The 27,667-nt window shown below is 44.8% G+C and overlaps 1 protein-coding gene across 3 annotated transcripts in view; it reads left to right on the forward strand.

Moving 5' to 3' along the window:
• Positions 1-11,372: 11,372 nt before the first annotated feature.
• Positions 11,373-27,667, forward strand: part of PAG1 (phosphoprotein membrane anchor with glycosphingolipid microdomains 1) — a 115,524-nt gene continuing 99,229 nt past the window's right edge. For all 3 annotated transcript variants that reach the window (XM_087750910.1, XM_087750955.1, XM_087750903.1), the window contains exon 1: positions 11,373-11,508. The gene's annotated coding sequence lies outside the window, so the exon portion shown is untranslated. The remainder of the gene's footprint in view (positions 11,509-27,667) is intronic.

Here is a 27,667-nt window from a genome sequence, read left to right on the forward strand (position 1 = left end):
AATGGGTCTGTCACTGCCATGTTTCTTCCTGTCCATCTCCTGCTCCTTCGAGCCCCCTGAGAGTCCTCTGAAGCCACGTGTCCCACCAGGAGCTCATGTTCACCGGTCACCTAGGAGGCCACCTAAATTCTTGGCACAACCCCTGATCTCCCCACATTTGGGTGTTTCTATTTTTATTTTTAGTTATTGACACATAATTTGTCTTTTTTTCTCACTTTAGTCCAAGGGTTTATAACTCAATGGGAACTGTTCTGAGAGCACCTCCATGCAATATGTGTAAGCTTAGTTAGCGTCTTTGTCCCTGCTCTGTCCCCTGGTGTCTGCTCTGTCCAAAAGGGCTTTAATACTGTTTTTCAGCTTACGTGTTACATTACATAATGTAATGTTTACATTCATTCTGACATATACTTCAGATTTGCTCTCCCTCCTTCCCTCCTTTTCCCTACCCATCTCTGCCTGCAGCCTACGCTTTCTGCCTGCCAGCTATAAAGAGATTTCAGAATTTTAAAAATAGCTATTTAAAAGCAACAAACCAAGGCTGAAATGAAATACAGCAGGGAAGAACTGCTCTAGGGAAACTCAGTAAGTTAGGATACGCCAGGGCTTTTCTTCAGGGTTTTAACGGTGACTTTGTGTAGATGCACAGACCTAAATCTATACATTTCATTAGCTGAACCATCACTGTGAGAGGTCTGTCCTTTATCCGAGTAGAGCTAATTGCAGATTTACTTTGGGAAGAGGCATTCCAGATATAAATTAATTTAAACTAAGTCTTATTACATATTCTTTTGTTTCCATGAGATTTTATTCTCCCATCCTGAGAGTTTACAGGCTAAATCTGGATTTAGATGCCTCTGTTCAAACAAACAAACTCAACAGATGTTGCCCCATGGTATTTAATGAAAAAGAAAATGTCATGAGGCCTTTCCCTTTAGAAATAATCAGTTGAGAAAAGATTAGTGAAGATATGTGTATGTTCAGCCTGTCCCCTGCAGCGAGGTTAGGGGCTATATTCATACACATCAGGATTAACTCAGTTTCTGCTGTAGCACTGCAGTTCTCTTCAAAACATATAGCCATTGACCTACTTTTCAGGTGGCTGGGTGAAAGTCACTCCAAATCCTTCTGGTGTTTCAGCACCATAAAATTGTAATGTCTTCCTGAAATGGCAACTAATACAAAGGTCAGTCACAAAATGGAATTTGGAACCTTGATGTTGGGAAAACGATGATAGTTTTTGTTACAAGTACACCCAAGGAGCGAGCTGACATGGAAGGCCCCTACTAAATTGCCCTATGGGAATTGGTCTCAAAGGGAAGTCTCTGAGTCCCCAGAGATGTTATAATCTTTGATGGCCGCCTTCTCCTTCTCTTTTCTGTAAGAAAGTTACTGGAAGACTCTGGGGTTCTCCCCCACCCCTTTTTTTGTTCTTTCTTCATGCAAAATAGCAGCTTTACTAAAACCAGGTTTATGAGTGTGCAGAATTATGCCAGCTACATGCTGCACAGCACAGTCTATCATCTCAGTTGAACATACTAATTCTTGAGGTTAGAATAACACCAGCTTCCTCCATAGCCCTTGCTCCCTGCTAAGGCAGTTTCTCAGGAAGGCAATGTTGGAATATTTACCAGCCTGAGAGGGAGGCGGTGAAAGCCCAGGACAGGCCTGTTCGGCACCTTCCCCCGCTGTTCGCGTTTGTGCTCCTCGAGCTGTGCATGCAGTAGATGAAAGCTGTCAAACAAGGTGGTAGAGAGCAGCAGGTCTGGAGACAGGGCACCAGGTCTATCACAGGGACTTTTCACCCTAAAACAAAGACAAAGGAATACCCGACTCCGATGCCAGCAGACAGAGACGTGTGAGCTTATGCTGAGCAAATCCTTAATCGCTCTCTTAAACACAAGAAAGACTTCTCATAAATTAAACCCAACCAGATGTATTATCTTAAGCTCTTTAAGGATTTGCTTCTGATTTTACAATACCAGCCTAAGTAAAAAGTGGAGCAACATTTTCTGTAGCTGCATTAGGAACTCCTGAAGTATGTTACTTTACAGCAGAAGCTCGGACAGACATTGTAACTGCAGTATCACTACCACTATAAGGGTAAAATGACCTCCTGCATCGCTTTAGTCCTTTTGAGGATTTGGTGAGGTTATTAGAGTGCATGTTTCTGCTTCCCTGCGCCGGCTGTACAAGGGCTGCCCCAGAAAAGAGGGCATGAACATAACACACAGGCAGTTCAAAACCCACATTGATTTGTCTTGCCCAGTAATTACATTAATATCTCTGTGGTACAGTTACACAGTATAGCCAGTGGGGAAGGGAAGAAAAAGGATCTGGTGAAAGGAAAAAAGGGCACAAGTCAGCAAATTACCTGTTACACTGTAGCATGTGGGAATGGAGGGAATTGCGTATTGTTTCATCATCAGCTCTTTCAGATCTGGACACCCATTCAAGGAATTGAGAACAATATTTAAAGTAATCTGCATTTTTATAAATCATGCTGGGTGATAATGGATATAAACGCTATGATAAGTCAAAACCAGCACAGCACTGAATGAGGGAGCTGAGTGTTTTGGCACTGCTGTGGCTTGCCGTGGCCAGAAGGAAAGCCTCTGTCTGTGTATCCCCATTGCTGTGGTTAGGACCATCAACTATGGGAAGGAGGGAAGGATTTCTGCCCCTGTGACACCCCTCTTCCCCATCATTCCCAGGCCCTGTCCAGGCTAACGCTGCATGGGAATTCACCTGCCGGCATAGGAGAGATGTTAGGCAGACAAGATGGAGGGGGACAACCATGGCAGATGACAACCAGATCACCTGGTTTTATGAGCAGGAAGAATTTTCCCTCTACTACCCTACCATATAAGTTAGAGATGGGGAGATCAGCTTTTACTGGAGTTGAAACACTCACCTGACACCCCACAGAAGTATCCCAGAGGACAAGTCACTGTGGAGCATGCAAGGTTGCAGAGACAGGAGCGGGCTATGCAGCCTACAGCTTGTAAGACCTGGAAGAAAACAGTGTCTGAAGAGGTCAAAAAAGGGTTTGCATCCCAGGATTGTTCCAGCCAACACAGGACAACTGACCCCTCTCTAACAGGTCCCTTGGAAGTGAGCTAATGCTTCCAACCAAGGTATTAATTGGGTTTATTTTCTTTTATATTTGCCCTGTTACAAAAAAAAAAAAAAAAAAAGAAAAAAGAAAGTAGCAGACATTTTGGAGAGTGAATGTTGCATAGTGATATAGGGTAGTATCTGCCAGTAGTTTAAAGAGACTTCAGAAAATTGAGGATTAAATGTCTTTCCTAACATTAACACTGTACTAAATCAAAGCTTTACTCTCCCTGAATTTGAAATAGATTCAGCTATATAACTGAGCAGATAGCCTTTGAAACAGAAAGGCCTTTTTATCAAAAAGGAAATAGTTCCTGAGTTTGCCTGGGGCATGTTTCCTTCCACAAGGTTTGAAAAGGTGGGAAAAGAAAGTGGAAAAATCTTTCATCTAACTTATTTTAAAACACATATATTACATTTTTGCATTTCAAATAATGACTTGTTTAAATTTTATTCTGTCTGTAATTTTTCTCTACATAATGGATTTTGTTTGCTTCTCATTTTAAATACATCCCTGTCTTGGGGCACCTGAAGTATGCCTTTAGCTCAAAATTAATTTCTGCAGTTTTAATTAATTATGATGCCTGTATTAAAACTGAACTTCAAGGTTATTTTTAAAATCCTTTTTTCTTATTTGTAAGATACTAGCAGAGAGGGGACATATACAGAACCATAAAACTCATTTTTGAGGTTCAAAATATATTTATTAATTTTTTTCAGGTCTTCCAGGCTTCTCTTCTGATTGTCTGACAACTCAAAGCCATCCAGAGAAGCCTGAAAGAAAAACTACTACAGAAGTAAAAGGTAAAAGACTCTATGGGAGCTGGGCTCCTTGGTGTCGCAGCTGTGCACCAGGGCTGGCTCAGCTCATGTCCCTTGGGCTGCTGCTGCTTTCAGAAGAGCTGATGCCTCTGTGGTCATCCCTCCCACCTGTAGCCCTGGTGACAGCGCTTCTTGTAAGGCGGACAGCCACAAGCCTGACCCCACACACGGCATTTAGCGTGCCATGTAACTCTGAACCTTTAATGTGACCTCCAGCTTCCTGCCAGGGGAGGTGAGAAAGGTCAACTGCTTTAGGCTGTAATCCTTCAAAGCTCTTCCTAAATGCAGTCAGCTGTGAAAAGAAGTCATACATTGGTGAAGCATTTGTCATTCAAATAGAGCATTAGCCCAGACTCCTTCCACCCCCCAGGATCTGGGCCCTTCCTTGCCCAGACCGTGAACCAGGGAGACAGAGCCTGTACTTTCCCATTTGGGGTGGGAATGGGCTGCAGTGCCTCATCCACTAACTTCTGACCTCAGAGCGGGATAATTTTCACCTTGAGAAGTGTAATTCACCTCCTGCACCACCACAGCTGTCGCTCTGGACTGGGACTTCAGCCCTTCTCCGTCCTGCTCTACGTATTTGTCTGGTGTCTTTGTAACAATTAATCATCCTTAGCCTAAAGGCAAAGAAATTTTTCTAGCCTTCACAACAATCAACCTTTTACCTCAGCATGTGACAGAGTGGCAATGGTACTGATTTGCCTTTCAATAATTTGTCTGTCTTTTTTTTTTTTTTGGCAAAAAACTATTTTTGAGCATTAATGGCCACAATATGTTCAGGTTCGTTACACTTGGCAGGTGGGCTATTAATTGAAATGAGCATTAGTGAATTCAGAAAATCTTTTTTACTCAGTTCCTGAGGCAGGTTTTGATTTGCTTCGAAACACTAGCTCTGTGGTTGGGCTAGACGTTCGTAATGGGCTCCTCTGTGGTAATGGCTTGGATTTCTTGACGGGTTTTTTTCAGTGTGTTTTTAAGAATCACTTCAGCTTCTCTAGACATGATGCAGCAGCATCTCTCTTCATATTTAGCAGTGGGAAATTGGTCCTTTATTCACCAAAGCCAGTAGTATGTCCTGAACTTTGCTGCAGCAAACTGAAATTGCATAGTTACCACATTTTTAATACAAAGAGTGGGAGCTCAGACAGAATAAGTAATTTGCATGATGCCTGTGACTGTCATTAGAAGCCAGTCTGCCATCCTAGTAATTACGTTCAGATGGGTTTTGGTCAAACTCACTTACTATATTGTTTCTCCTAGAAAATGAACACTATGATCCTACATGTTCTTGCATGGCAGTTTAAAAAATATTGACAGAGGATTATATCACAGTGGTCTTAAAGATTTTATTTAAGGTAGTTACACAGAGAAGAAAATGATTAATGAAAATAGTTTGTAACTGTGAATGCAGACAGTCATTATTTTTAATACTAGCAACCAATTTTCTAACTGAATAATTCATACGCAGATTTCTAATACTTGTGAAAAAAAAACTGATTTTGGTGTGATTTTCTGAACTACAATATTTTCTCAATCAGTTACGGTCATTAGTTTTAATTTATTATTTTCGTTCTCTTTCCCAACCATCATCTACAACCAATGCTGCAGATGAATCATTAGTACCACTTCTCCAGTTTCGTATCAGCATGCTGAAAGTCTGATGGATGAAAGTCAGTTTAAGGATGCAAGTGTTTTCTTTTGTCTCATTCAGGCCATTCCTAAAGCTAAAAACAAGTAAAGCGGTAAAAATAACCATCTTTTCCAGTAGCGAGTCAAGATATAAAGAACAACCAGGTGCTCCTGAATAGCAATACTGAAGCACTGTCAGCTAAAATGCTGCCATGGACACCTGCTCACTCCCTCTAAAAATAAATTGCTGGATTGTGTCACCAGAATTGATGAGCCTAAAAAATCTAATGTCTCATGACAATAGGATTCCTGGGTGGAAAGCTGTGTGTGGAAAAGTGCCAGGCAGATGCACCGCAGATCTCGCTCTGCTCCCCTGTAGCTGTGCTGCTGAAGAGTAATCGCAGCCCAGTCAAGGCACCCCAAGGCTGGCAAAGGGAGTCAGAAGCCACTGCCGGGCTCCCGGAGCCCACCCCGTGGTGGGGAAGACCAGCCATTTGCTAAGTCTGATCGTGTGTCCAGGTACTGCTCCACAGGTACAGCAGCTCCTTTAGTCTTCTCTCCTTCCTCCTTGATAAGAAGCATGGAAGTGGGCTTTCCTGATGGTGGCATCACAAGGAATGATTTTGCCCATTTAATAAATTTCTCTCCTTTGGAAAAAACCTAGGCCCAATGCTTTTGTCAGAATATAGCTTACTTGCCCGCAAGGCCTCATCATTAGCCAGGAGGCAGAACAAACAATGACCGTCTCGGATAAATCCGCCACGCTAGGACCCATTTCTTTGACAGAACTATTTTACGCGCCTCAACCATAATGCGATCTGTCATTGATTTCAGAGATGCAGCATGTAGCCATCCAGGCTTTCACAGGATTTTTTTTGGCCTGTAAGAAAGTTCTATTAGATTATTTAATCTCTCTCTTTGCCAGTGGCAGCTTCTTACTGATGTGCTCCTTGAGTGGAAGCAATGCTTTCCTACCAGCCCCCACGCCTCCTTTAAAGTCCCCTTCCTATCCCTAATGGCTTGATTTCCAGAGGTGATGGTACCCTCAGGTCCTTTTGCTCCTTAAAGAAGTAGGACTGCTCAGACCTTTTGAAAACCAATCCAACAATGTACCTGTAGAGGGGTAATTGTTATCTTTGTGGGCAGCTCCAGGCAATTCCATAATACGCTCTGTTAAGTGAGGACAAAGTCCACACTAGATGGATGAGAGGCTAGGAGTGATGCAGGGCTGGCATGAAGAAAGAAACACGTGTCAGTCTATTCAATTTTTTTTTTTTTTTTTTTTTTGCAGTGTGCAGGGAGAGGGAGCTGAGCAAGGATGAGTGTCTCCCCTGTCTTAAGGCAGATTGAGCACATTAAATCACACGAAGTGGCATGGGTGAGGGACACTGCAAGGGCTCATTTAAACCCACGGTACTTCTCTGCATTAGTCACCCATGGGAAATTTACACTTCTGTAGTTTAAAGTTGCATTCTCTTTATAATGAGTTTGCTTATACTGTACACAAATGATAATTAGGGGATATATCTCAACATATCTTCAAAAGATGCTTCAGTTTCCCCAAACCGCAGAACCCTGCAGGCTGAGAACTCAGATTTTTCCCCAATTACTTACTAAAACTTCTTTAATGAGTATTTCTACATGAATTAGAGATATGGAACTAGGACCACACTATTATTATATAAGATAGCCATGGATTTAGGGATTGCAGCAAACCGCAGAACTGCCTGCTCCTGTGGAGTTTGTGCATTCCTGGGTTAACACGGGTAAATTGACCTCGAAAGCTGCATCTATGAGCACCTAAGCATATCCAATGGCTTTCTCTTGCCATAAGGGGGAAGTCTTGTTCCTTCTCCTCCTTTTCTTTCTCCTAACCCAGACCTCTTTCCAGCCAAAGACCCTGCCTCCTCACTTGTGGTGGCTCTGGAGCTTATTTGACTTGCCTGTGAGCTGATTCAACTCACTGACGCAGCAGAAAACCAGGCAGCTGTTTCTTTCTGGGTCACGTTTCTGCTTGGTTAGTGAACAGCACTGGTGAGTGAAGGGCTTCATTCATTCACAGGTAGCAGAGCTGGTAAAAGAGAAGTGATGGGATCACATGGCTGGGAACAAGGCCTTCTCATGTGGGTGGAGGTGAACTGCTGGCTTAGTGCATACCATCCTATGAAACTGAAACCTAAGGTGTCTAAATTTGAGCATCTAAATCCATTTTAGAGATCTGAAAATGCAGTTTAGTAAAACCACGTGCTTTGCACAAGCGCAGCTGAGGCCAATGCTGTGCATCTGGAGTGTAATGCCTCCAGCAGCTTGTACAAGCCCCGCTGGCCCTCTGCCTGCCCCCGCCGCTCCTTCCCACACCCGGCGGCCAGGGTATTTGTATGCCTTCACCGGGGGCCGGGCTGGAAACTGATCCAGCTGAAAAGCAACTTCTATATCCAGCTCACTTACAAAGAGTTGCGCCAGTACGATGCAGGGCGGCGCAGGGGCTGAACAAGGGACAGAGATGAGCTATTCCAGCAGGTCAGAGCGAAGGTTGTACGCGCCCAGCTGCACCTTGCTGCTGCTCTCCCAAAATGTTACAAGTCAAGGGCAGCTCGTACGCTTTTTGCTTCAGCTATCACTGTGTTAGCCTGCTGCCCTAACTACTACCAACAACAGCCGTTTGGGTAAAAGGTTAAACTGGGCACTTGATTTTTCCTGGTTCTTGAATAGGAAAAAAAAGCAATGGAAGCACCTGAGATGGAAGGCGGGTCTCTACTATGTATGTACATTATTCCTATATTATTTGCATATGATTATAACCGTGAAGTTGCATAACGTAGGCTGCAATGTAGGCTTGCAAGATTTCAGCTGTCCTTCTTCTCCTGGTCCCTTACGCTATTTTTTTACATGCCTTTGTCGCGTTTTGGCTCGTGCTGGACTGTAAGGCCCTTGTGGCAGGGACCACGTCATTTATGTATCAGCACAATGCCTCCGATAATGGAGCTCTAGCAGCGATGGGGGCCTTTGGGAGCGCCTGTCACAAGAATGACAGGAGGGAATAGTTTCACTCTTGTGGAGTGCAGAATTAATCGTGTCTAAGAGCGCTTGATTTTTGCTAGCCTTTTTGAAGGACTTCATCTTTGCCTCCTGCCTACCCAGTTCCTTTCCCTCCAGCTCTGCCAGCTATCCATTGCCTTTATGCCCCCCTACCCCTCCATTTTGACTCCATGGCTGATCTTTTCCTTTTGTCAAGAAATCACGGGCTGCCTCCTTCATTCTCTGCACCTCTCCTTTCCTTCCTCATCTTTGCCTGTGTGCTGAATAGGGCTGCAATAAAGGCTAGTTAATGAGCAAACCCCACTTCCCTAGATTTCAAAGAGAAACATATAATAATTGTTTTCTTCCTAAATACAGAGGAAGATAAATTAAACCAAATGGTATTTGGAGCTGGAGGGCAAAGGGGAGAGAGGAGGTGGGAGAGAAGAAAGGAAGAGGCAAAAGAGAGCCGCCCCTCTCCTTTGGAGCTGTCTTTGTTTACATTTCAAACAGGAGTATAGGTTACGATGAGAATATAAATTGCGGTAATACCCTTTTTATACCATATGTAGTGACTCTTGCTCCAAAGCAAGTATATGGTTTTGATTTAGTTTATGTTTTTTGGAAGGTTTTTCAACTAATTAAATCCAAATAAACTAAGTATCTGGAGGACTGGGAATGTCTACAGTAGGTTTAAAGAGATGGAAAGTTCCTGTGGGTTTCAGTGTACTGGCATGCTTTGTGCATCCCTTGTGAAGACTCGAGGAAAACTGCATTTTGCTGATGACATCAAACTGTGCCAAAAGATACAGCTGAAGGGGAGTAGCTGCTAGAACATCGGTTCCCAGTCTTTTTGGACCTAGATACTACTGTTAGCCTCCAAAATTTCCCACAAATGACAGTGTGATTTCATACTTTAAACTGAAAACCATACAGAGGCACCAAATGGCAATGATGGCCTACCATGGCTTCATAGGACATCTGTGATCCTTGAGCAGAGCTGGGGAGCCACTGGTCTAGAATGAGGGAGGATGGAGGTAGAACAAAAGTGCCGATTAAAGACTCTACATGTGCTAATCTTCATTGACTACAACAAGAAGAAAGCAACACAATCAGAGGGGAAGGAGTTAAAGTCTTTCAGATGGTTGGGTTCATTGCAGAGTCACCATGTGGGATGTGGATGCAGATGTTAGGGGTTTCACAAAGCCTGCTTGTTACTAATGGAAGGATTTGACGGGAACTCTCTGCAAGAAGGACGGGCAAAGGAAACCAGAGAACAAAGTCTGAGAAAAACATCACTAGGTCAGCTACAATGTGCCAGTATAGTGGCATGTTAGGAACAGAGAAGAAAAGCAACACCAGACTGGTAAAATGACAACCATCAGCTGGATGTTACAAGAGCTGGCAGGCTACATGCTAGAATAATACGCATTTTGTTGCAGGGGCCATGTGGACAAACTGAGATGGGCTGGACTCTGCTAGATATGGACTGTGTTGCCCAGTGAAGACAGAAGATGTTGGACAAAGAGCCTTAAGAAGGCTCAGTAGGAAAAAAAAGGCAAACAAATCAACAGAGGAACCCAACAGCTGGCAATACTGAAAGACGATGTGAAGAAAGGATCAGCTCTGAGGATTCATTGGGTGGATGTGTGTGGAGATAATGAACTGAGCTATAATCTTGCCAAAGGTTAGGTGAAAATGAAAATGCTGATGGTACTGCTGTATTTGGATTATTAAACAAATGAAACCCCCAACACTTCCCTGTATAGGTAAATCCGTTCTTGCTAAGCATCTAATGCAGATTCAGGCTCAGGCCTTGAGCCAGCCACACATGCGACATCTGTGCTACTGCAAAATGGAATATGGGGTTTGAACTTGTTCTCAGGAAGTAAGAAACTCCCTAGGTGTTAGGTCAGTCCTTACATCTGGGTGGAAACTTAGGGTAATTGTGCAATTTCCCTAAAAAATCCCCAGAGATCTAAGTTAGGCATTTTGCCTTTGCAGCCTTTCCTGCCTTTGCTCTCACAGTGCTTTTCACTCAAAGTGCTTGCACTCTCCCACATCACGTAAAATACAGTTCGTTCTTCCACTTAAAGACCTTGGTACAACATTAAAAAGCCAGCAATAACTATGCGGAGGTCCCTTTTGTCATAATACCTGTCTTCATTAGTCATGCTCACTTAGCGGGGAAAAAAAAAATAACAGGACGCCTGGATTCACCCTTTTTTTCCTCTTTTCCAGGCTGCTCAGCGGAGCACCCTCCAGCCCAGCAGCCTGGAGACGGGGCGCCCGTGTGCAGCAGCCGGGGGCGGCGGCTCCGGGCAGCCGCCGCGGCCCCAGCCCTCCGCCCGCTGCCGGCCGGCGGCCTGCGCTCCCCGCTGCCCGGGGGCGGCCGGCAGCGCTGCAAGGTGGGCAGCCCGGCGCCGGCTGCCGGGCCCGTGTGTCCCCCCCCGCCGCCCCGGCTCCGCGGAGCAAGGGGACGCGGCGGCTGCGGCCGTGCCCCGCGCAGCCTCCGCAAAGGCGCGCTGCGGTGCGCGGGGGGGCTGCGCGCAGGGCCTGCGCTGCCTGCCCGCCCGCCCGCGCCGCCGCCGCCGCCGCCGCCGCCGCATCCGTCGCCTCTCGGCGGCGGGCGCGGGGACATGCGCACTGCTGCGCGCCCGCCCGCGCCGCGCTCCGCGGCCGCGCTCCGTCCCCCTCCCCCACCCGGCAGGAGGGTCGGGGGGAGGCGGCGGAGGGGGAGGGAGGGAGGAGGAGGAGGAGGAGGAGTGAGAGGGAGGGGAGAGAGACGCGCCGCAACTTGCTGCGGCTCCTCCCTCCCCTCGCCGCGCCGCTGCCCGGCCCCTGCGGGCTGCGCTCCGCGGGCAGCGCTCCGCGGGAGGCGGCATCCCCGGGCGCGCCTCTCCGCGGGGCCGGCGGCTGCCGGTGAGTTGGGGGCGTTGCGCGAAGTTGGCGTGTCTGTGTTTTGGGGGGGGGGGGGGAGGGGCGGGTGTGCTGCCGCTGCGGGCGCGGGTCCTGCGCGGCTGCGGGAGGCTGCGCGGCGGCGGGAGGCCGGTGGCGGGGCCGCTGCGGGGCTCGGGACGGCGCGCAGGGCAGGGCTGCCCCTGTCCGGCCGCGGCGGCCATTTGGTTGTTTGGGGGATAATTTGGGCAGGAGCGGTCACAGGTGCAGGGCACGGTGCGAGGCGGGCGGGATGCGGCCGCGGCCGGGGTTATTGCGCGCCGGCATCCCGCGGCGGCGGGGCTCTCTGCGCCTCCCGACTCTGACTGCTGCCACTCAGCCCCGCAACTGTATTTTCATTCAAATCCTATTAATGGTGACAGACTCCAGTTTGTTTCACAGTGGCATCTGCTCTTGGAAACTCTTTAAGAGGAAGGGATCGCCAGAGGAGAGCAGGGGCTGCTTTTCAAAGCCTTTCGAAGAGAGCCGCAAGCACGAATTAGTCCTAGCACATCATTTGCCGTGTGTGCTGCTTGGAGCATTTATTTCCCTTAGTGCTTCTAAGAGGGGAAAGAAAAAACTGGCAAACGGTCATTGCAGAAAGTTGTGGAGCTTGAATGTTACATCCGCTAATGGACCCAATTATCTAAATAAACAAACAGTGATTTATAGGTGTCTGAACTATAATGCTTTGAATGATAGAGCTCTTTAACCTTTCTTTCTAATCTGTCCCTCAGAGATCTGGTTTTAAGGAGAGTAATATATCATCTGTGGTGCTGAATACTTGAGTTGATTACATTTGTAAAAGGAATGGCCTTTGAAATAATACTGAGCCATTAAGCAACAAATGTAGAAAAAGAGAAAGAGCAAAGGTAACATTTTGGTAGAAAATATTTTTCCCCTTCCTAGCAGCCGTGCTCGATCAACTTTTATCCAGACTTCTTACGTTATTAAATTAAACTTCAAAAAAATAAGTGCGCTGTGTGAAACCAGAAGCAAATCCTCCTTAGTCCTCTTGAACTCTGTCTGCGTTGCACTTAAATGATGATCGGAACAGCGTCTGTTAAGAGAATTTGCAGAAGCAAGCACTGCTGAAGGTACCCAGTAGGTAAATGGGAATACTTTGTTATTGTGTTTGTTTCTCTTAGATAATACAGAAGTAGAAATTCCAAATTCCAGGGTTTCTTATTTTACATCTTTAAAAATTTTGCCCTTATAAATATATCTATGTGTGAGGTGTGCAGCTTTAACGTAGCAAAAGTGCTTTCCCTTGCTGGGAACGCGATTGATTCAGGTGGTAGCTTATTTAACAAGGGCCAAATTCTGCAGCCTGTGGAGCATCTCCTGTAAGGGGTGAGTGTCTTCTGCCCTCACTGAAAAAAAATTTGTGAGTACAGTATGCACAACGTCTTGCAGGTCTGAAGTACAAGAGCAATTTTGTCTTTAACCAGTATCTCAGCACAGGTTTTTATTAACATAAAATCAATATTCAGGTCAGCAATGGGGATCTGCAACTTTCGAATGAGAAGCTGATCTGAAGGCAACATGTTGCTCATATGAGTAAAGGTTGTGGGACATGACTCTCGGCAAGCTCACCTATCCTTTGTTCGGTTCCTTTTATGAAATGTCATTTAATGAGGAAAAGAAACAGGTAATCCATTGCATTTTAAGGCACAGTGCTCCTCATACGCCTCATTGCCAGGCACCTGAATGTGAATGTGGCTTTAGATCATGTATTGTATACAAATGACTGCTACTAGGTAACTTAAGCTCTGAATTTATCCAACTGTTAAAGTTATATTGATCAGAAAGTGGCAACTGGTTTTCAAGTCCTAAATAAGAAATGCTCAATAATCTAGAGCTAATTTATATTTTAAGAAGCACTGTTCTGAGGAATCCACAAGAAATGCAATCGAGTTTTCCTTCCAGGCTGTGCAGTGGCATTTAGTTAAGGAACACTCACTCTTTCCTGGGGCAGCGCAGGCTTCATTGACACACAGAGGAGTTAAATCTGTTTATCAGGTCATTGATGCTGATCGTAAAGTGCTGCAGAGTTCAATGGCTGGAACAGGACACAGTCTTTTTCCTTCCAGTAAGGACGGGGATGGAGAACAGAGGAGGTTTTTCAAAGTAGTTCCAACACCGTATCATTTGTAACTGCAAAATAGAATGTAAGAATAAGATTAATAGACCAAGAAGGCTTGAAAACATTGTTTAACACTTAATTGAAACAATAAATCATTCAAATAACATAACCTAGGCTCCTATAGCGATGCCTCTGCTTCCAGGTGTTGAAAACAGAGCAGATTTTGGGTGCTGGGTGTGAGGGTAGCTCAGCCCCAGCGTGGTGGTGGGAGGGCGGGCGTGTTGCAGCCTGGTGGCCGTGCTGCAGCTGGGAGGGAGCCCAGGCGGGGTGAAGGGGCAAGGCGTGCTGAGACTTGCCCCCAGCTGCGGGTTGCCAAGCTAGGGCTGAGAGAACCCCCTCGCAAGTTTGAGCAGCTGCTGAATTAATGGCAACCACTGGCCCGGGCCCTGCGTGGAGCCGGCGGGGGAGACTGTGCTGGATGAGGCCCTGGTTGTATGGCCTGTAGCTTGCAGGCAGGCTGCCCTGGCTGCTCGCTGCCCATCCCTGCATCCCAAGGACGCTATCAGTTGGAGGTCTTATACTGTGTATAACGATGCCAAAAAACTTCTGTTCTGGTGAGGGAAGAAGTTCAAAACAGCTTTTTCCTTGGGAAAATGGTGCATTTCTAAATGTTTGTATGATCGGATACTGCTTATGCTGATTAAAACAGGGAAAGAGCAAGCAGCGCACACTCATTTTTGTAATACTGCTAGTAATAAACTCTAGACTTTGAAATCACTGTGCATTCATGCGAGCTCTTGGAGGCCCTGTAAAATCCTGCTACGCAGGTGAAGAAGCTGAAGCCTGAAGATTTGGCTGCAAATTTACTAAAGGGAGTCGAGATGTCCTTGGTTGCTGTTCCCCCATCTCCATCCTGGTATCTCTCACGCTCTGAATTGCCACAGGGTACCGCAGCTTCTCTGTAGGTCTCTCGCGGGCAAGGCATCCATCTCGCCTTCTCCCCGGCCCCTCGCCTCCCGAAACCCCCGTGTGCCGCGCAGGCAGCACTGCGCTGCTGAGGAACTGGGGTAAATACCAACCCGCAGGTGCTCGGTGACTCACTCGAGGCCCCAAGCTGCAAACCCCTCTGCAGTTTCGCTCTGCTTTTCTTCCCTGGTAAAGAGGTTTTTTACAACGCTGTGGCAGCAGTTACCTGGGCTGGGGAGGGCGAGCTGCGGGTGGTGGGACCTGCAAAGGTTGCTCCTGCACCAAGCACAGCTGTCAGGTGAAAATGATGAGTGAGGGGAGGCGTTCCTTCGCGCTGTGGATGTGATACAACTGAGTTTTAATTAAAGCAGCGGCGGTAGATTATTAGGGCAGATAAATACTGCCTTGTTACAGCTCTCTTGGGTCGTATGTAAGCAGTATTCGTTTTAGAAAGGATGAATGAATAGTCGGTGTGAAGGATAAAGATCAGCATTGTTAATCACTCTGGAAGTCTTCCGTGGGAAAGTGTAAACTCAGGAGGGAAGACACTGTCCATAAATGTCATTTAAATGTTTACATAACTTGGGGATAAAATTTTGATATTAAAGGCATGCCAAGTACCAAGTCATGTTTGGGTTCCTGTCAGCGATAACTAGGACTTGTACAGCTGGGGCTGGTTGGTGGTGAGCTGTATTTCTACATAATGCTTTGCTAGAGATCTCTTCTTCAACACCATTATGAAAAAAGTTTAATTGTTCAGGTCAAAGTGTAGACAGAAAAATTAGAAACTTGTAAGACAACATTTGCTTAAACTGTTGTGCTTCAGATGGGGTTAACTCTTCACTTCTGGTGTCCCTAGGTAAGCAGTGTGCCAGTCACCGCTGTCTAGGCTAGGGCCATGGTGACTGATCATCCACTGACAGTTTGTGGCTGTTGATACGCCTGCAGGGTGAGAAAGAATGACTCCAGGTGGGAAGGGATGGTAACCCTATCCCCCCCCCCCCCCCCCCCCATAACTGGAAATGGTAGGAAATGTTTCTGTGCTGATCCTTGATTTTATAATTCTCACAAAAGTTTCTTTTGTCCTTTTCCAGCTTTCAGAATGTGATACAACCCTTGAAAAAACTCTGTGTGCTTTCATGTAAATGCAATGAGGATGAGCCTTTGAAAACATATCTTAGCTGATGTTGATGAATAAACAAACTTGGCCAGAGTAAATCTTTTCATCTAACTTCAAGAGCCACACTGTAATGAAGTAAATATAGATGCACTTAATGGGCTCCTTTCATCCAAATACATAACAAACTCTCCAAAGTAATGCAAACAAATCTAAAATGGATTTCTAAGTGGCTTTTTTTTTGGGGGTACTGGAGCAGTTTAGTCTAGCCAGGCTAGGACGGGAGTGGAGCTTGCTCCCGGAGTTGTGGAGGTGCCAGGGTGTGTACTGGCCTAAAAGTGAGGGGGCAGAGTGTGCCAGAGACCCAGCTCTTCTCCTGCAGTTGTTCTGCAAAAAAGGCAGAAAGTGCTTGTTCTGCTTGTGGTTTAAAACACCTTATTTGATGAGTTTATCCCTGAACTCATCCCTTTGGAAGGCAGCTTGGGGATGAGGCTTTGAGAGGCAGGGGAACCTGCATTGGCTGCTGAGCTCCGGCTGCACCAAGAGAGCCCCTCCAAGCACGGTGGGGCTGGCAGCCCGCCTCTGCGGCAGCCTGCGTGTGACATGCCACTGCTTGGCCAGACGCTAACGTGCCGAAGGGGCTTGCTCTTCAGGGCTTGTCCTGGCGGTGCCCCAGCCTGGTTCCTGGGTTCGCAGAGTACTTGAGTTTGGTGTTAAAGGTGGCCTCGGGGCCATCGTGACAGCTGCTGTAGACACAGTTGTTGAAGTATGACTACGGCGGTGGTGTTGACTTTGGCAGCATCATGTTGGTGGGAAGCTGTGGGAAAGAGGAGCTCAAAGAGCAGTTCTGCAGATCTGGACATTCACTGCACGACAGTGGATTTAGTTTCATTTTGAGACTTGCAGGATGGCTGTTTTCGATGACAGCATTTGTAAATAGGTTAACGACTTGGGGAAAGCGTGCCTAGCAAATACAGCCGTTTGGTTTCACTGTCCTGGCTTTGTGGAGAAGATTAACATGTAGTGTTTGTATTTCCCATATCACAGAAAGAGTTTTTGGATCTTCTCTTTAAAAAGCACAGTTATAAAACAATTTACTTTGAAGACAAGTGCTTTGTTTTGAAAAGGATAAACCCTGTTTTGGAGAAGACGACCGTAACTTGGTCTTTTCTTAACAGGAAAAGTTCAGGTCCCTTTCATTCCATTGTGGAATAAAATTCCATTCAAAGCTGGGCGATATGCTTATCAGAGTTTGAATATTAGACTGTTTAGACAACTATGTCAGCATAATTACAGAAATTCTTCAGTATGAGCTTTTTCTTTGCTGAGATCTTGATGAGTGGGAAATCCTATAAAGAATGATTTCCGTGAGTGTTGGAGGAATTTTGTGAAAGAGCTTTAAATCTAGCAGACTGTTGTACTTCAAAAAGCACAACAGTGATTTACTAAAGTCCAGATTCAACTCACTATTTGAAACCTCGAATACTCAGACATCCAATTTAGCTTGCGTCTGATTGTGTTGTGCCATGTGTACAGAAGTGAAACGTATTAAAAACTGTTCAGCTTCAGCTGTGCTCGTCTGGGGATTTACTCATAAATAATTGATAACCCTCTGAAACAAAATCTCTTCATTACTCTGTGGATTGCTCACCTCTTCCCTCCCGCGCTCATTGTTCTCGCAGGCGCAGGGTAAGAAGGAGGTGCTGCTTTAATGAAAGTGTACGTCAGCCTCCACTGCTCCTTTCAAAAGGTCACCCAACTAAACAGCGGCAATGAAATGCATGACAAAAGATAAACATTTTATTGTCCTACGGAGGAGATATGTGGCATTCCAGTGTTTTAGAGGAACCACTTAGCTGCTGTATTTAAGATTTCTTTTCATCCTAGCATAGAAGCAGTGCTTATGATGAATTACTAAATCAATGAAAATTTTGCATGTAGTGCAGTGTAGGATAGGACATCAAATTAAGGGCTCTTTGATGTGCAGTACCAATTACAACTGTGATATTTGGGCTTGATCTTTCAGGATTTTACTGTGGTTAAGTATCCTTGCTCGGACTGTTGACTGCAATGGGACAAGTCTTTGTGAGCAGTGATTTCTCATTTGAGCAAGGGTTTGCGTGATTGAGCTCCTATTTACCAGACACTGAAGTGTAGTGATGAATTTCTTTTCCTGCAAAAAAGAAGAGCCATTCTGCTACCCACTGGCTTAATAAAGGGTGTTTGAGTTGATCTAACAAAATCTCATTTTAGTGGAAAAAGTGTCTTAATGTAAGATCAGTTCATCTTTCTGATGACTTGATTGCTTTAGAGTTATTAGCCAAGTTCTGTAACAGTCTTTAAAGGTGCTAATACTTGCTTGCAGTTTAATAGCCCTAACTATTGCTAATGTACGGGAAATGTTCAAATCACATCATTGAGAGAGAACCCTGACAAATCTTACAGCTATTTTAATGTGAGGTTTCAGATGTTACTCTTGTTTAATTGAAAGGTGAATGCTATAAAGGCTTTGTCAGTCTGCTGTTTCCAGATGACAGCACTTTCTATGGGTTAAATGTAAGTCCTAGAGCGCTGGTCTCAGCTTTCAGCTTCAGGATTCATAGCTCAAACTCTTCCTTTTTTACCTGACAGAAGTGTGCATCTGTGGTGCTGTCTGGGTTTGTGTCTTCCAAAAAAAATGCTGGTTTCGATCAGACAAAATGAGAAAAAATTTCTGAAATAAGTCACATTCTGCTTGGTATTGGAGAAAAGGGGGGGGCCTTCACTCCTTCTTGTAGAAACCAAAAGATTATGCTTGCTTATAAAGGATTAACAGAGCTCTCTTCTGTTAATTCGTAGTGGTGTAGTCGAAGTGCCTGATTCTACATCAGTGGAAAATCCATTATCAATCAATGGGAATTTTGCAGCTGAAGCCAAAGGGATTAGAGAGTCATCGCTGGAAGTGACTGAAGGAGAGAAAGACCTGGATATGCTTGTTGCCACATGGCTGTGAGCCACCACTGGGGTGTGGCCACCAAAAATGGCAAAGGAAGATCTTAAGTTGCCTCAGGCGGGCTGTTTCCAGAGGTGTATGAAAGGGTTACTGCCACTGTATTGGGCTGTAGAGAAACCTTACCTGGGGTGAGTTGTTACTGATGTCCAAGCAAGATGATTTCAAAGTGGAAGAGGTACACAGAGAAAGATGACCTGAAGTCCTCTTCTAGGGATTGTGCCATGGTGGGGGAGAGTTAATGAGGAGGTCAGATGTGTAATGGGAGCAGGAGTTAGGAAGAGCAGTGGAGGAGAGCTGCAGATTTGGGGGTGAGGAGTGCAGAGGAGCACTGGTGCCTACACCATGCTCTCCTATCTGCTGCCACTCAAGCTGCCACCCAGGGACGTTGGTTTAGGAGACTGGAGTGTAAGGGAGACGTAGGAAGAAATTGCTGAAGAAATTGCTACAGAATGTGCTACTGATGGTGTTGAGGGTGATGTCCTAACAAATTGCACTGCCTGCAGAACTTTCTTCCTTTAATAAATAATAGCTACTTTTCCTTCTAGTAAAGTGCATAGACCTATGTTCAGACTGTTAGAGCCTGCAAACTATAAGAAAACCTGTGGTTCCACACAGGTTGAGGACATGGTTTAGTGGTGGACTTGGCAGCGATAGGTTAACGGTTGGACTCGATGATCTTAAAGGTCTTTTCCAACCTTAACGATTCTGTGATTCTATGATTACCTTAAGTAAGGAATATCCACCAAGCACATTTGGAAATATAATTTCACTTTCTTCTGAAGTGCTGTCATAGAACTTAGCTTAAAAGTAGTTGGGATCTAGAACCTAGTTGTGGAGAAAAGCATGGTCCCCATGACCTCTGCTACAACGTTTGGTAGGTACTTTTCCAGGGATGGAAAAGTAATACATCACAAGAACCTATTCAGAGCAAGAATTACACTTTTTACAACTATTTGGTAAATGTAAATGACTTGTCTTGATTTGTTATAATAGGCAAGATCGTGTCATTTAGTTTGGCAATTACAGAGATTAAATTAATTTCATTTTCCTTACTCTTGTTAAATGCAAAATAATTGAGTACACATCATGGAAGGATGGGGCTCTCTTGTTTATAGCTTCATCATTTATTAATCTAACGCATTAGATGAGAGGCTTTGTAGATTTGCTTGCCTAAGGAAAAAGAAGAAGAAAATATATAAAGTCCAAACTAGATATGTGTATTTTCTCTCACGCTTTGAGGTACTGTCAAATATTGCTTCATTTTTAGTACATTTTGTAAGAAAGGAAACTGATTTTCCCCCAGAACGGGAAATTGTGACCTAATGCTTAAATAGTCTGAATAAGCTCATATTTGGATAGGGAAGGTTGCTTGTGTGGTTCCTCCCCCTCACACTCTTCACACAGGGATATAACGTCGTAATCAGGCAGGCAAAATAAACTACAAATGAGCATGCTGTAAAAAGGTGTGTTTTGGCACTATCTTGACCATCTTAATTGGCTGTCCTAGTTACAGGAGGAAGCCGTTTGTGATGTGTGTCTTCCTGTAATTTAGCCTTTTCAGAAAATGGTATTGGCCTAATACAGGCAGCGGTGCAATAACAGCTCAGTGGTGGCAGAAGTGCTCTTCTTTCTTACCTTTATGTAGCTGGAGGGGATTTGAAAATTGGATATTTCTCTCCATCTCTGCAGCTCCAAGTAGCCCCGACGCTGCCAGCCATGGATTAGTGAAATAAATCCCTCACATTCATAGTGAAGTGGAAAGTATAAAGAGCATTTTCTGCCTTTTTCTTCCCTTTTTAATGTGTCATTTGCTAGCTGGCACAGTGACCTCCATTTCGTGACTCTTGTGATGTGACTTGTCACAGAGCTTTTCTGTGTGGATTAGTTCATCACTAAAGGGCATAATAGCATGTGACATTATGTATGTGGACCTGAGGTAAACAGTTACCTATAGACCACCTATAATGAATCTGTACTTCAAATATTATCTGTTAATGCAGTTTGATTTTTTTTTCCTGTGATTTTCTTTCCTTTTTGTTTTATCTCTTTTCTTAACTATGTCCTTGGTAGTCAAATGGGATGCATACATATAGTACCTTCTCGTGTTGCCAGTGGAGCCAAATTTGGAAAAAAGTATTCCTGGCAATTTAGTACATGAAATTTGCCAGTGCATTGGGAAATGTTTTTATGCTAATTGTGGTGGCACAACAGTTCAGTTTTCCAGGGTATCTTGGTGGACAGTCTGTCAAATCTTTTAAATTGTTGTTCCAGTCAATTATATTGACTGAAGTGAAAGCAAGAATTAATCTTTTTTTCCCATTCTTAACACGAAGATTTAATTTCATACTTTTGATTTACATTTCAGTATCAATTTTGTATTTTAATTTGTGTGAGTGAACCCTGAAGCCCTGACTCAGTTGTGACTCCATCTTTAATTTTGCCTGACAAGTCCATCTCATTTCTGGAAAGCACATACACCAGGAATTGATTAGTGTTAACAGTCGGGTAAACAACAGGGAAAGAAGTGATGTCTGGGTCTGGTTATGGGAGTGCGTTATGCTGTGAGGTCTGACCAGTTACGATGGAATTGACGGATGCCGGTTTCCAGGTGATTTCTGTTAGCATCCTTCTCAACAGGTTTGGTTAAAAACAGCCCTAGAGAAGTACTGGAGAAAGCAAACTAGCCCAGAAGCAGAGGATTGATTTCCTCCCAAAATGAGAGGTCATTATTATGAGGAAATTAGCTAAATTATTCACTTGGCAAAGCAGGCAGATAGCCAATAACTCAGCGTTTATGTGTTTCCCATTTATTCAGTGCTGAGGCATAGCATGCCCAAATAGCGTGGTGCAGTTGGTTTCTGACAGGCACATCCATACCTGTAGCTGGCCTGGGAGGAGAAGCCCGGTCTGTGAAACAAGTGATGGGACCCCCAAACTCCCGTTGGGGTGGCCTTGATGGACCTGCTTGGCCATGTCCTGGTTTCCAGCACCTGCAGAGGTGTTGGCAGGGTAGGGCAGGCGCCAGACCATGGAGCAGCAGGAGTCTTCTCTTAGAGGTTTTCTGGAGGCAGGCAACCTGGGGGTTTCATCCCCAGCTGTGGACTATGGAGCCTGGAAGCACTGGAGTCATCTGGCACCATGGGACATGGCTGCGTGCAGAAGTGAGGTGTCCCGAAGAGGAGGTCATAGCTACCCTGGGATGCCACAGCCCTGGAGGTTTGGACCTCATGGTTGGCAGTCTGGGAACCTGGAAACACTTGGATGATTTTTGTCACTTCTTTGCTCCTCCCAGCTATGGGAATTACTGAAATATTAGTTCTTGGACAGTGGTAAAATTAGCACAAGTTGTCAGTTTTAATCAGCAGTAAATAATGTTTTATTCAGGAAATGCAGTAACCAAGAAAACTTGTTTTCGCCTGGTTTTCCGAACTAGGCAGAAATTGTGCATTGCAGTGCTGTGATTCCCTGGGAAGGAGAATTTCCAAGAGTTTGCAGTTTCTGTGTTCCATCCAGCACGATGTGTGCTCTGCTCCACAGAGCAGTAGTACTTGCTATATTAAGTATTAGCCTGCATAATTAATTACACTGATGCTTAAAAAAGCAACAGCTTTAAACAGAAAAGCCTTCCTTTCACTGGAGTCTAGAAGAATAAAGGAAAAAAAACCCCAAACCTCAGGAATTTCTGTGCTTAAGCTATCTGTCAATAGATAGTAATGGGTTTTCTGAGGTATAACTCTGAAATGTTGGTGTTCATTTAATAAAAATGATGCTCTCTGCAGTTCATCAGCAGCTGGCACTTAGAAAGATTGAATACAGAAAAAATAAGTGTGAAGATTGGTGTAGGTAAGTGACCAGAGCTGAGAGATTTATACCTTTTAAACACCTAGCTACCTGGTTTTATTAACACTCCAGTATCTGTGATGTGTGTCAGTATCAGCCTGATTTTATGCAGATTGGAGCAAGCTCTTTAAAAAAAAAAAATTAGTGCTATTAAGTCAGTTGTATGCTAAAGAGGGGGGTTTCGGTGGCAGGGAGAAGTGCAGTGCTGCTTTCTCTTCCTGCAGCTGGTGTTTCAGTTTGGCAGTAGAGGGGTGTTGTGGCTGAAGGCACATACTGCACTTAAAACTTGCCTTTTTCTCACTCTCCTGCATGATCCTCTAGTGGATTTTTGTCCCTCAGCCCTGGCAGTTCAATACAGGAAAAGGTTAACATCCAAAAGCAGAGTCTGGCAATTCCGTGTGTACCAAACTTTAAATTAGGGGATGCTGATACTGTTCAGGCTGTAAAGTGGAGCTTGCAGGAGGATCTAGCCAACATGGGATTGAGGACCACAGGTCATTTATATGCTGACAGAACAGTCTGGCTTCTGGTGGGGCAGCTGTACCTGTGGCTGGCCCCAGCTGTGTCCTAGGGATGTCACATTTGGCCCTGCTATGGAGAGCAGCTAGGAGTTATCCCACATCCAAAATTTGAACATGTGAGTGGGAGAGACTGGGAACAAGGGGAAGTGCAGGGCCCTGCCCCTGGAGGAGAGCAACCCCAGGCACCAGTATGTGCTGGGGGCCGACAAAGCCCCCAGCTTTGCAGAAGAGGCCTGGGGGGGGGCTGGTGGACACCGAGTCGAACATGAGCCAGCGGTGTGCCCTTGCAGCAAAGAAGAGGAGTGATGTCCTGGGCTGCATTAGACAAAGCAGGATTCTCTGACAGCACCAACTACACTCTTAAGTGGTTGTGCTGGATGGGTGGTAGGACCACCTCTGTGCCACCTTCTCTGCAGACAGACTTTTTTTTAAGAGAGCCTGTTCTAAAATAACAGTTCTCTAGTTTGTTCTTTAAAAATTTGAAAAAGATTCTTCATTCTCCCAGAAAAAAGGATATCAACGTATTCTTGGTACTTTATGTCTGCATCCTCAATTCACTCCCACTTTTTCACCTTCAGTTTTTAAAACAGAAAATCTCTTACATGCTCCCTGGATTGCTCAGCAGGGGCACAGTAACTGTCATTGTCTCCTGTTCCTGCAGGATATGTGCAAAAGAGCAGTTATTTCATCTCTGTTCTGACCACGTATGTGAAAAATAAGGAAAAATCTCATTCTTTGCAGCAACTTGAGCCTGTAGATGTTGGACAAATAGTGCTTATTGTGCAAGCCTCTTGTCTTGCTATTTCTAAATATTTCCTTTCCTTTAAAGCCTGGTTCTTACTAGCTCCATTTTCAAGCCATTTGTAGCTAGCATAATGTCCCATGTGCATCCATGGAATAGCAGGCAAGGTGCTGTTGTACTAATAGGCCTTAAGGGGTATCATATCCAAGACTCAAGGCAGGAGACTTTTATCAACACAAGCCTACAGAGAGGGCTTTTGTTGTAAACCACAACGGTACCATGTGCCACTGTGTGTTTCCTCCTCCTGGTGAGCTAACAGCCGCCTGGAAACAAACCCCACCAAATGTGCTGCTTTTTATGCACACGGGAGCACTGGAGCTGTTATCGGTGACCTTAGCCTTCTCGTTCTGGCTTGCAAGCTAATTTTGTATTAATTACAGGCATAGCTTTAATCTTTGTCAATAGCACAGCAACAGTAGAGTTATCCTTTGACTATTGATATCCAATTTGTTTTTATCCCCTGACTCTCTGCTTGCAAAATAAAGACTGAAACATTTTTTATATAAATTTATTTCCTATTCATGATTTTTGAAATTCACAAAGAACCTGATCTTAGATATACTGGTGCTGCTTTCTCAGTGTAAATACTATTGCTCTAGTGTGATCCTTGGAGATTGTGGGAGGCTTTCCAGGTCAGGGAAAAAGTTTTTGAGGTGAGAGAGGAGCAGTCTCAGCATAAGTTGTTTGATTTTCCCAAAGGAGAGGGAAAGGTGCCATTTTAGGAGAGGACGAAGTCCAGTCCTTTACGCTTCCCAAATTAAAGTTATTCACGAGAGCTTAGGTACTGTTTAAGTTTTAAATAGACTTGCAATATTAGAGACTTAAAAAGAGAAACAGCTGCATGAGTGAATAGAATGGCGAAGACTATAGTGAGCTGCAAAATGGGTGAAAATTTCTTCTTTTAAAATCTGACCTGGGAAGTGGATGTAGACTTAGGCGGGAACAAGTTTAACCAAGAGACAGACAGATATTCCTTCCTACAGAAAAGAGATTTCATTCTTTGGATTTGGTACCTAAAGTCTCTGGTATGGGAAGAAAAAGTGCTTGGGAGGATTGGAATTTATACAGCATTTTAATTCATTTTGGAATATTTAGGAAGGTTCAGAAACAAACCTCATTATTAACCAAAAGGTTACAAAGGTTGACAGACCAAAGTGTGCATGAAAAATAGCTGTTGAGAAGATTTCCATGAAAACTGAAAAAGTGGATTTCGTATCACTTTGGAATTTGCATGGTCGTACCCCCTTGTGGCTTCAAAGGGGACTATACATACAAAGCCCTGGTGCAGAGAGGTGGCTGCATGCATAGAGTGACACTTGATGCTATGTTTGCTCTTTATTACACAAGAGGTATGTTTCGTTTTGCTTATGTAGAAAATGTGACACTCCTAAAACTGAAAAGAAATATTCTGGTATTTCCATCTTTTTATTGCAGCTAATTGATATGAGACAGTGATGCTAATATCTGTAGCTAATAAGAAAATAAATCAGATTTTTTTTTCTCTTGTATATTTTATTTGTCTTATAGTGCACATGTGGCATGAGCAGTGAACTCAAGAATTACACTTTTGTTGCATTTAGGCAAACTTACCATTTGTAATACAAAGAAAATACACACCAAGACTTCAAAGAGCTTCAGAAAATGTCTGAACTACAGTGTGCACACAGCTTAACTTTCAGGGCTTTTTTGACACTGAGGTACCTTTCCCACATCCAAGTAACAGCAGACCAGTTGAAAACAGGAGCAAGTCAGGAGGGAGAAAATTAATATCTTCAGACTTGGCATGGGAGGCTGCTTAAACACATTGTAAAAGTCACATAAGACATCTGTATCTGTATATAAGGAAGCAGAAACCGGTCTGCTGAAAGCACAAGTGTTAGGAGTTATTCAGACTACAAAGATATCCTCGAGCATATGGGTATCTGCCCCTAATGATTCCAACCAAAAAACCCAGCCAGACTGTGTTGAATTGAATGCAAACTGAGCATCAAGATCTGAAAAGGACTTTGAAGAGCAAAGAGTCTGCAGCATAAAAGTAAATGATGAACTGTGTGTGTATCTATCAAAAGGTGGATACCTGTAAGAGCACTGGTGGGCATGCAGGATCACTATGCAGGACATCAGAAAAATGAGAAGCTAGTTGAATTGGTCATTGCAGGGGAATTTGGGCAGGTGCTGCATTGGGTAACTGCTGGTTTTGGCTGGGATAGAGTTAATTTTCTTCATAGTAGCTAGTGTGGGGCTATGCTTTGGATTTGTGCTGGAAACAGTGTTGATAACACAGGGATGTTTTCCTTATTGCTGAGCAGTGCTTACGCAGGGTCAAGGCCTTTTCTGCTTCTCACCCCACCCCACCAGCGAGCAGGCTGGGGGTGCACAAGAAGTTGGGAGGGGACACAGCTGGGACAGCTGACCCCAGCTGGCCAAAGGGCTATTCCATACCATATGATGTCATGCTCAGCATATAAAGCTGGGGGAAGAAGAAGGAAGGAGGAGACATTCGGAGTGATGGCGTTTGTCTTCCCAATTAACCATTGCGCGTGATGGAGCCCTGTTTTCCTGGAGATGGCTGAACACCTGCCTGCCGATGGGAAGTAGTGAATGAATGCCTTCTTTTTCTTTGCTTGCATGTGCGGCTTTTGCTTTACCAATTAAACTGTCTTTATCTCAACCCGTGAGTTTTCTCACTTTTACTCTTCTGATTCTCTCCCCCATTGCTGGAAGGGGAGTGGGCGAGCGGCTGTGTGGGGCTTAGTTGCCGACTGGGGTTAAACCATGACAGTAGCGAAGATGAGAAGGTGTCAGACTGCTGAGGTATCACAACAGACGTGCTGAAAGAAGCTGGAGAATTGAATACGGAGGTGTCACCATGTGTTGTACAGAGCATAGCCAGCGTTCTGAAGAGGCAGCGCTGCTGACAGAAATCACGCCACACATGTGGATGCCACAGCTGTGATTTGTGAATCTGAGCACTGGATTTCACTTAAAAAACCCTGAAATTTTTGGTGGAAAGCAGGTGGTGATTTTGAACAGGCTGGCAGTGACAGTCCTGGGAGGGTGTGAGCTCCCAGGGGGACGGTTTCTTCCTTCAGCCCACTCCAGCTCCCTCCTTTGAACTTCTGCTGCTTTGCTCCCAGGTGGTGGGCACAGCAGTCCTGCTGCCATCAGTTCCTGCTGTCCTGCCTGCAAGCCCGTAACTAACTCCACCATCTAAGTCCATCCTCCCCCAAAACTAGCTCATTCTTTATAAGATATTAATCTTTAGCTTCCCTCTGATTTGTGAAAGTGGAGAAAAATAATGGGAAAAATGGGTGCTTGGCCTTTTGGATATTTCATGAGAAGGCTGCATTATTTATAAATAATTTATGACTTTGAAGCTACAGACTTTCTCCCCAGGTTATATGTCTTGTATAACTAAACTGTATGATTTACCTTAAATTGCCCATCTGCCATGCATGGTGAATCTCCATGCAGCGCTGTTTCTGCTCTCCTGTACGGCCTTCACACATAGATAAGAGATTTGCATAAAATGATTTCTTCATGTAAATGTGATCGGGCTGCGGCTCCAGCATCTTGTTATAACATATGTACCAATCCCCTTGAATTGGGCTAGTGCCTACCTCGGTAATTGGATCTATTTGTTTGTTGCTGTAGTTTCGGGAATTAGCGGGGAGCAGGATGCATGCACTGATGTGCTTTTACTGTGGTCTTTGTAGCCTTACCTTATCCTAAGGCTTCTTTGAAAAAAACAACAGGCAAGGGTCAGGATGGGGGTCGGCAGTGCTGGAGCTCAGGTAGGGGCCGGGGCAAGAGCCAGGGG

The sequence above is a fragment of the Nipponia nippon genome, unplaced genomic scaffold (assembly GCF_047370975.1).
Source record: "Nipponia nippon isolate SJK-2023a ecotype South Korea unplaced genomic scaffold, ASM4737097v1 scaffold_1, whole genome shotgun sequence".
Taxonomy (NCBI): Eukaryota; Metazoa; Chordata; class Aves; order Pelecaniformes; family Threskiornithidae; genus Nipponia; species Nipponia nippon.